At 41.4% G+C, this 9,022-nt stretch overlaps 1 pseudogene; it reads right to left on the bottom strand.

Moving 5' to 3' along the window:
- Positions 1 to 436: 436 nt before the first annotated feature.
- Positions 437 to 1,432, bottom strand: LOC148776932 (olfactory receptor 4K15-like; annotated as a pseudogene).
- Between the last annotated feature and the right edge of the window lie 7,590 nt (positions 1,433 to 9,022).

The following is a 9,022-nucleotide window of genomic DNA, read 5'->3' as shown; positions in this document are numbered from 1 at the left end:
TTAGATTCTTCACTAACTGGGCACCCAAATCCTAAGTTTCTTTGTCCTGTCAATTCCTCACAAATTTGTTGTTTTTTGTTTGTTTTTTGTCTATAATGTATAAAAGCTGCCTACTTTGGCCTCTTATTAGGTTTCATCTCTGTGAGAGCTTCATGTGGATGAATTAAAATGTGTTTCTTTTTCCCCTGTTAATCTTTGTGTCAGTTTTTTTTTACTAGTTTATCCACAAGACCTCACAAGGGGTAATAGGAAAAATACACCCCACCCCTTCCCAACATTATAAATAATTTTGCCATGAAATGTAATGTAATGTCACAAGCAAAAGACAGGGTGTCCTATTCTTCTATTATCTAAGATAGCTAGTTTGATGTTCTATAAGCAAAAGATAGGAAAAGGAAGAAAATGTGTCCGATGGTATCTGAGACACAGCAGTAATTCACAGAAGAGGGCACACCGACCTGGCTATCATCACGGGCTGTGTTCGCCGCAAAGGAGAACTGGAAGACCGCTGGGAACGCGCCTGTCGGTGCCCCAGTTTCTGCACTGCTGATATCACCTCCTTATTTCTCAAGGTGTAGATCAAGGGGTTTAAAAGAGGAGTAAAAACTGTATAAAATATTGAGAGGAGCTTATCCACTGGGAGACTGCTAAAGGCCAGGCGTAAATGAAGATGCAGGGCCCGAAGAGGAGGGTTGCTACGGCGATGTGGGCAGTCGGGGTGGCCCTTGCCTTGGCCATGCCCGCTGAGGAACGCCGCCGCACAGTGCCCAGGATGACCGTGCAGGAGACCAGCAAGAGCCCAAAGGAGCACACGGCCTTTAGAGCGCTGTCTGACAGCATCAGGACCTCCAGAGTGAAGGTGTCTGTGCAGGCAAGTGTGATAACCAGGGGAAGGTCACAGAGAACACTGTCCACTCTGTTGGGGCCACAGAATGGGAGGTTTACTGTGAAGACCAACTGACCGACTGAGTGCAGAACCCCAGTGAGCCAGGAGCCACCACGAAGCTGATGCGCTTGCGCACATTCATGATGGTGACATAATGCAGGGGCGACATATGGCCACGTATCTATCGTATGCCGTGGCCACAAGGAGCATCATCTCACCACCGGCAAAGACATGCAGGAAGAATATCTGGGCCATGCAGCCTTCAAAGGAGATGGTCTTGTGCTCCACGACGAAGTCAGCAATCATTTTGGGGGAAGCAAAGGTGGACAGACAGACGTCAGTGAAGGAGAGGTTACTGAGTAGAAAGTGCATGGGTGTGTGTAGGGAGGGTTCAGAGAAGATTGTGAGCACTATGAGCGGGTTCCCCAGCACAACAGATAAATAGAAAAGTGTAAAAAATGCAAAATAGAAAAGTTGTAGCTCTCGAGAACCTGAAAGACTGTGCAACACAAACTCAGTCACTCCTGAATTATTTTCTTGGTCCATGGTTTCAAATTTCTGAAACTGGGTCGGAAATGTTCCTGTAAAGTAAAATAGAAATATATCATAGGATTGGGAGAGAAAATGAGCAAGGCCAAGCTTGATGTCAAATCCCTCTCAACATACTTACATTCCTTATTAGCACATTAAATACATGTTGTATGCAATCATTTATTTTTTAATGACTGGATAACTTGGCGTTCATCTCTGCATTGGAGCATGATAGTTTTATTCTAAAAATAGAAGTTTACCAATCATCACAATTCCTGAAACAAGAAAGAAACTCTAGACTCATACTGACAGCTTTCAAATACTATGTCTTGTCATTTCTAGCAATATGACCTTGGGTATATTAATTAAACTCTCTGGGGTTCACTTTTTGCAACTGTAAACTGGAGAAAATAATAATGTATGACTCATAGGATTTTTGTAAAGATTAAAAGAATTACAAGTGTCCCTTGCTTATTGAAAGTTTGCTTTACAGAAAAAGACTTGTATTAGCGCCTGTGTTGCTAACTTAAATTCAAAGAAGACTTTTGCTTTTATAAAAAAAAGGATAAAAGCAAAAATAGTGTTTGGCGTTTATTTTACAGTGAGTTGTTATAGAGGTGTCAAGATCCATGAATAGCAAGAAGTGGCACTGCCAAGCTTCTTCCCAGGACGACACTTAGGTTCTTAGCATCTGGCCAGCATACCTGTGAACTGTATCTGGGAGTGTCTGTGTTTTATCTCAGGTCATTTGTGCATCCATTAGCAAGTTATGTCCTAAGGTAATTACTGCTTCACTTTATGCATTTTTGCTTGCAAATGTTTCGCTGATATGCCCTATTTTTGGATTGTAGGGAATATCTATATAATATTAATAGATAAAACACTTAATGTTAGCCCAAGTTCATGCACCTGACACACAGAGAGTTCAAACAAACCAAAATATCAGAGTTTGTAGCAGATAAAGCTTTACAGAAGGGCCATGAAAGGAGATGGGTGACTCAAGCCCAAAATAATAGGCACTTTTAAAAGCCAGATGAGGGAGAAGGGTCACACGGTTTGTGATCATCCATCTCATGCACAATCCTCTGATTGGCTGATGGCAAGGCAACAGGGCAGTGCCATAGGGGTTAACAATACCAGTCCTTAGGCTCCAGGAGGCCTGGGGCTATGTGCTCCTGGTCATCAAGTACTTAGCATCTTCCATTGGATAAAACAACTCAGGAAATGTGCATCAAATATTATTATCTAGGTACTTCAGAGAGCAGCTAAAGCAGAGGCTGTAGGGGAAGGCCTGTTGGGGAAGGCCTCATAAAGTCCACCTCTGTTAAACTTATAACAATACTTGGCCCATAAAAGCTATTCAACAGTTGTTAGGTACAATGCCTTTGTTTCATCTATGATAAAATATTTGCATGTGTTAATTAATGTAGTACGTAAATATCAAAGTGTGATATTTGATATCATCCCACTTAAGAGAATGGTTATTCCATGCACTTTAGTGGCACCTCTTTACACAAAGACCATTTTCCACCTTAGGCAAAATAATCAAAATAGTAAATAAAGTCTATCTTTGGAGAATTCCACAGACAAAGGAGCCTGGTGGGCTACAGGCTCTGTAGTCACAAAGAGTCAGACAAAACTGAGAGACTATCACTGCACTTCACTTAGTTCTTCTGTCTCTACTTTCCTTTGACCATCAACTCAGTGGACCTTTCCCCTTTTGACTGCTCCAACTTAAGAATTCAAGGTCATCACACTCCTTTCCACAGATACCTGGTAAAACCTGCAGGCAGATAAAGTAGTGTTCTTCACTGTCCAAACCTCTGTTTCTTTATCTGAAATTAAGGAAACTTTCTAGAGCAGTCTGAGACCCATGTACTAAAATCACCTGTATACAAAACTCTTGAAAATGTTATACTCACGGAAAAGCTTATAAAGGTCTACCCTAAAATGTTAACGGTGGTTATCTCTGAGTGAAAGAATGCAATAAATTTATTCCTTATACATTTTTATGTTTGCTGAAGTTTTTTGTTGTTGTTGTTGCTAGATTCACAGAAGGAGCCACAGGAAATTTCATTATTTTCTGCTCTTTATAAATTTTATCATTACTTCTTTATAATTTTTATCCTTTTACTCTTTCACTCTTCATTAGTTTTTTTCTCCCTAATTCCTTTTTTTAAAAATAATTTGATTTATTTATTTTTGTCTGTCCTGGGTCTTCATTGCTGCTTGGGCTTTTCTCTAGTTGCTGCCAGCAGGGGCTACTCTCTAGTTGCAATATGCAGGTCTCTCTTGCAGTGGCTTCTCCTAATGTGGAGCTCGGGCTTCAGGGTACTTGGGTTTCAGTAGCCGCAATGTGTGCGCTCAGTAGCTGTGGGTTCCGGGGCTATAGAGTACAGGTTCAATAGTTGTGGCCCATGGGCTTAGTTGCTCCATGGCTTGTGGGATCTTCCCAGATCAGGGATAGAACCTGTGTCTCCTACATTGACAGGTGAATTCTCTACCACTGAGCCACCAGGGAAGCCCCCCAACCCCCAATGCTAATTTCTTATATAGAACACTAAGCTTACAATTTTATCTATATTTTAACATGGTATTTATAACTAAAAATGTTCCCTGGAACTTTGGTAGCTGGTAAAGAATCTGCCTGCAATGAAGGAGACCCCAGTTCAATTCTTGGGTCAGAAAGTTCCTCTGGAGAAGAGATAAGATACCCACTTGAGTATTCTTGGGCTTCCCTGTTAACTTAGATGGTATACAATCCACCTGCAATGTGGGAGACTTGGGTTCAGTCCCTGGGTTGGGAAGATCCCCTGGAGAAGGGAATGACAACCCACTCCAGTATTGTTGCCTGGAGAATCCCATGGGTAGAGGAGCCTGGCAGGCTACAGTCTATGGGGTGGCAAAGAGTAGGACATGACTGAGTGACTAAGCATAGTACCCTATTTGTATTACCAAGCTCTAAATGTTTTTTTTCATTGCCATTATGTTTTTTTTTAAACTCATGAGTTACCTACAAAATTCTTTTTCTTATTTCCAAAGGCACAGGGTTCTATTTTTTTTTTTTTAAGGGGAAGGGGGTTGGGGAAGGGAAGACTATTATCATTTCATATTTTATTGAATTGTAATCAGATAATGCATTGTATAATAATAGAATTTCTTGTATTTATTGAGACTCTAAAGCCCACATGTTAATTACATTTTTGTAAATGGTATGTGAATTCCGGGAAAGAGCACACATTCTTTAGTTTTCAGGAGTCAGTGTTCTGTAGATGCTTCATTAACTATGCCAAAGCCTTTGACTGTGTGGATCACAATAAACTGTGGAAAATTCTGAAAGAGATGGGAATACCAGACCACCTGACCTGCCTCTTGAGAAACCTGTATGCAGATCAGGAAGCCACAGTCAGAACTGTACATGGAACAACAGACTGGTTCCAAATAGGAAAAGGAGTGCGTCAAGGCTGTATATTGTCACCTTGCTTATTTAACTTATAGGCAGCGTACATCATGAGGAACGCTGGGCTGGAAGAAGCACAAGCTGGAATCAAGATTGCTGGGAGAAATATCAATAATCTCAGATATGCAGATGACACTACCCTTATGGCAGAAAGTGAAGAGGAACTCAAAGGCCTCTTGATGAAAGTGAAAGAGGAGAGTGAAAATGTTGGCTTGAAGCTCAACATTCAGAAAACAAAGATCATGGCATCTGGTCCCATCACTGCATGGGAAATAGATGGAAAAACAGTGGAAACAGTGTCAGACTTTATTTTTTGGGGCTCCAAAATCACTGCAGATACTGATTGCAGCCATGAAATTAAAAGACGCTTACTCCTTGGAAGGAAAGTTATGACCAACCTTGATAATATATTAAAAAGCAGAGACATTACTTTGCCAACAAAGGTCCGTCTAGTCAAGGCTATGCTTTTTCCCGTGGTCATGTATGGATGTGAGAGTTGGACTGTGAAGAAAGCTGATCGCCAAAGAATTGATGCTTTTGAACTGTGGTGTTGGAGAAGACTCTTGAGAGTCCCTTGTACTGCAAGGAGATCCAACCAGTCCATTCTAAGGGAGATTGATCCTGGGTGTTCATTGGAAGGACTGATGCTAAAGCTGAAACTGCAATACTTTGGAAACCTCATGCGACGAGTTGACTCACTGGAAAAGACTCTGATGCTGGGAAAGTTTGGGGGTGGGAGGAGAAGGGGACAACCGAGAATGAGATGGCTGGATGGCATCACTGACTCTGTGGACACGAGTTTGAGTGAACTCCGGGAGTTGGTGATGGACAGGGAGGCCTGGCGTGCTGTGATTCATGGGGTCACGGAGAGTCGGACACGACTGAGCGACTGAACTGAACTGAACTGAGATGAATCTCTGCAGATTTTTTCCACAATTGTTGGAAAAACCATTTGATTTGTAAGTTATTGAGAAAGTATTTTTAAACAGCATCTTGGATTAAGAGAATTTGCATAGTCTTTGGAAATTAAGAAAAAGCTGAAAAGTTGGCATTTATTAATGCTTATATTACCATTCTTGTTTTGCTGTTGTTGGCAGGTGATTTATAAAGAAGATGGAGGCATTGCTACGTGAATTGGAAGTGCTGACTAGTACATTCAGTGGCAGAAGGTAACCTTTTTCCTCTTAAAGCAGACATTTTTAGAGTGCAGTCAGGTTAGAACATTAATGTGGATCAATGTTTGAAAGTTTATTTCATTATGAAACATTTTTACAACAATGAACAAGGAAATGAACCATTAGTCCAAGAGGCCAAAACTGTACTGTGGACAGATTACCTTATATAATTAGCCAGGAACAGCTATCCCCTAGGCCAATGGTCTCCAATGTTTTTGGCACCAGGAACTGATTTTATGGGAGACAGTTTTTCCACAAACAGGGGTTGGGGATGGTTTCAGGATGATTCAAATGCATTACATTTATTGTGCACTTTATTTTTATTGTCCTGGAGAAGGGAAAGGCAACCCACTCCAGTGTTCTTGGTCTTCCCTAGTGCATCAGACGGTAAAGAATTTGCCTGCAATTTGGGAGACCTGGGTTCAATCCCTGGGTTGGGAATGTACCCTGGAGAAGGGAACGGCAACCCACCCCAGTATTCTTGCCTGGAAAATTCCATTGACAGAGGAGCCTGGCTGGCTACAGTCCATGGGGTCACAAAGAGTCAGACACGACTGAGCGACTTTCACTCACTCTCGTTTCTGTCGTAATTACATCAGCTCCACCTCAGATCATCAGGCATTATCCCGAGTTTGAAGACACCTGCCCTAGACCACAGATAAAGGAGTAGTGGTCTGGTTCAGAGAAAGCCCTCAGTCTGTATAAATGTTTTTCTCCCCTTTCTTTTAGGGTGTGTGTGCTTTACTATTGAGATTTAGGTAAAACAGGCACAGAGAAAGGTCAATCTCTGCCTTGCTTGAGCTAGTTCACAATATATTCACCTATTTCCTTTTTTTTATTTTAGAGCAAAGAAGATCCATGTAGTCTCTTTGCAGAAAAATTATTTTAATTGCTTCAGTGCAGACTTAATTTTCTCCATTTGTGAAAGGCTGTGTGAAATGAGAGGTAGGGACAGCAGATACAAAATGACTCCAGGATCCAAATAGGATCTCTACTGATGAGGATAAGTTCTCAAGGGCTTCTGGGTTGAAGTTCTGTTTTTGATCTGAGAAGTAGTTATAATCGTGAGTGCCTTATATTTCACTAGGGTATGCATTTGTTGTATTTTTTAACCTTGGTTTTACTGTACAATAGAAAGGTTATGGTGATAAAATATGAATATTAGTATGACAGACATTATTGATTGACTCAGCCTCCAATCCATCCTCCTCCAGGATGTTTTCTGTTGCATAAAAAACTTGAAATCTATAAACTGCTGTTTTTAGTGAAGGTTTTCTGTGCAAATTAGGTTCCACCAATTAGATGCACCCACATGAGCTTAAGAAGGCTGGCTTGAGGCAGATGGTAGCACCAATGTAATCACTGCTGGTGAGCAAGATGATGAGATGCAAGAGAGAAGTAATTGTGGCAGCCTGGCCTGTATTCTAGTGACTTTGCACTAGCTGCATGGGTGTTGAGGACAGTGAGGCAGCGGCAGCAGCATAAGGATCGAAGCTTTTCACCTTTAAATCTCACTACTGGGGTCTATTCTGGAACCCAACAACACTAGTAGTAACCCCCAAGTCCTACTTCTCTGTTTGTTCCAGTGGTTTGGTAAATATCTAATGCAGTGATATGCCAGCTGGATGAAGCACAAGCTGGAATCAAGATTGCTGAGGGAAATATCAATAACCTCAGATATGCAGATGACACCTCTTTTATGGCAGAAAACAAAGAGGGACTGAAGAGCCTCTTGATGAAAGTGAAAGAGGAGAGTGAAAAAGTTGGCTTAAAATTCAACATTCAAAAAACTAAGATTATGGCACCCAGTCCCATCACTTCATGGCAAATAGATGCAGAAAAATGGAAACAATGAGAGACTTTATTTGGAGGGGCTCCAAAATCACTGCAGATGATGACTATAACCATGAAATTAAAAGACACTCGCTTCTTGGAAGAAAAGCTATGACCAAACTAGACAGCATATTAAAAAACAGAGACATTACTTTACCAACAAAAGTCCATCTAATCAAAGCTATGGTTTTTCCAGGAGTCATGTATGCATGTGAGAGATGAACTATAAAGAAAGCTGAACACCGAAGAATTGATGCTTTTGAACTGTGGTGTTGGAGAAGACTCTTGAGAGTCCCTTGGACTGCAAGGAGAGAGATCCAACCAGTCCCATCCTAAAGGAAATCAGTCCTGAATATTCATTGGAAGGACTGATGCTGAAGCTGAAACTCCAATACTTTGGCCACCTGATGCAAAGAGCTGACTCATTTGAAAAGACCCTGATGCTGGGAAAGATTGAAGGCAGGAGGAGAAGGGGACAACAAAGGATGAGATGGTTGGATGGCATCACCGACTCAATGGACATGAGTTTGAGTGAACTCCAGGAGTTGGTGATGGACAGGGAGGCCTGGTGTGCTGTGATTCATAGGGTCGCAAAGAGTCGGACACAACTGAGCGACTGAACTGAACTGAATGCAGTGATCCGCAACATTTTGGGCACCAGGGACTGATTTCATGGAAGACAGTTTTTCCACAGACCTGTTTGGGGAGCCGGGGGGTAGTTCAGGTGGTAATGCAAGCTATAGGAAGCAATGGGAACAGTGGTTTCTGTTTTCTTCACTGAAGGCTAAGTAATATAATTATACCAGACAAGATGAAAAAGTTAGTAGATACATATTTAATTGGATTAAAACAAATTTGTAAGTGTGCTTTCAAGCACTAGCATTTTCAGCCTAAGATACACTTTCTCCTTTCAGTTTCCTTTGGTGGGTGGTGGATGATGAAAAGGGGAAAACTGAACTTTTATTGATGGCTTCAGAGTCTTAGCACAATTACAAGGCAAAAACCAGGGTCAGGCAAATTGCTGATAGGCTAGAGATTAGTAGCCATAAAAAGGCTACGAGAGATAAGAAAAAACCTGGACCCTCTAGGCCTAAATATTTTCTTTAATAACAAAGCAAATTTTAAAGAGATAGTAAA

Source organism: Moschus berezovskii, chromosome 9 (genome assembly GCF_049115385.1).
Source record: "Moschus berezovskii isolate FMDL1 chromosome 9, NW_MosBer_1.0, whole genome shotgun sequence".
In the NCBI taxonomy this organism is placed as follows: Eukaryota; Metazoa; Chordata; class Mammalia; order Artiodactyla; family Moschidae; genus Moschus; species Moschus berezovskii.
Note: the sequence above shows the minus strand (reverse complement) of the source record. Positions and strands in the feature narration are given on the sequence as shown.